This window comes from Etheostoma cragini, chromosome 8 (genome assembly GCF_013103735.1).
Source record: "Etheostoma cragini isolate CJK2018 chromosome 8, CSU_Ecrag_1.0, whole genome shotgun sequence".
NCBI classification, from domain to species: domain Eukaryota; kingdom Metazoa; phylum Chordata; class Actinopteri; order Perciformes; family Percidae; genus Etheostoma; species Etheostoma cragini.
This window is the reverse complement of record NC_048414.1, coordinates 21,839,791-21,840,051: the sequence shown is the minus strand read 5'-3', so window position 1 is coordinate 21,840,051 and position 261 is coordinate 21,839,791. Positions and strand designations below refer to the sequence as shown.

The window sequence follows — 261 nt, the reverse complement described above, 5'->3', positions numbered from 1 at the left end:
CCTCTGCATTCCTTGCTTCCTGAACAGTGTCATCCACTTCACTCTGGACCTGGACTAGGTCAGACTCAAGCTTCTTCTTGGAGTTCAGAAGGCTTGTGTTCTAAAAGGCAAAAAGATCTAGGCACTTTAGTCATCACATTCCTGAAATTATTGCTGTTTAAATTGTAATTAGATTTTTTGAAATATTGAAGAAAAGATTAGGCTTGTTCACCTGAGAGTGCAGAAGTCCAACACGCTCACTGGCGTCCACCAACTCCTGCT

General features: G+C 42.1%; 2 protein-coding genes and 1 long non-coding RNA gene across 4 annotated transcripts in view; 2 read left to right on the top strand and 1 right to left on the bottom strand.

Moving 5' to 3' along the window:
• The window catches only part of LOC117948493 (myosin heavy chain, fast skeletal muscle-like), an 84,764-nt gene that overhangs the window by 49,760 nt on the left and 34,743 nt on the right, over window positions 1–261 (top strand). The window lies entirely within an intron of this gene.
• LOC117948494 (myosin heavy chain, fast skeletal muscle-like) overlaps window positions 1–261 on the top strand; it is a 58,031-nt gene that overhangs the window by 49,456 nt on the left and 8,314 nt on the right. The window lies entirely within an intron of this gene.
• The window catches only part of LOC117948521, a 15,682-nt gene continuing 15,429 nt past the window's right edge, over window positions 9–261 (bottom strand). Inside the window, exon 4 of one of the 2 annotated variants that reach the window (XR_004657469.1) lies at window positions 9–117. This is a non-coding gene — a long non-coding RNA (uncharacterized LOC117948521). The remainder of the gene's footprint in view (window positions 118–261) is intronic. The other variant, XR_004657470.1, reaches the window with a different exon arrangement.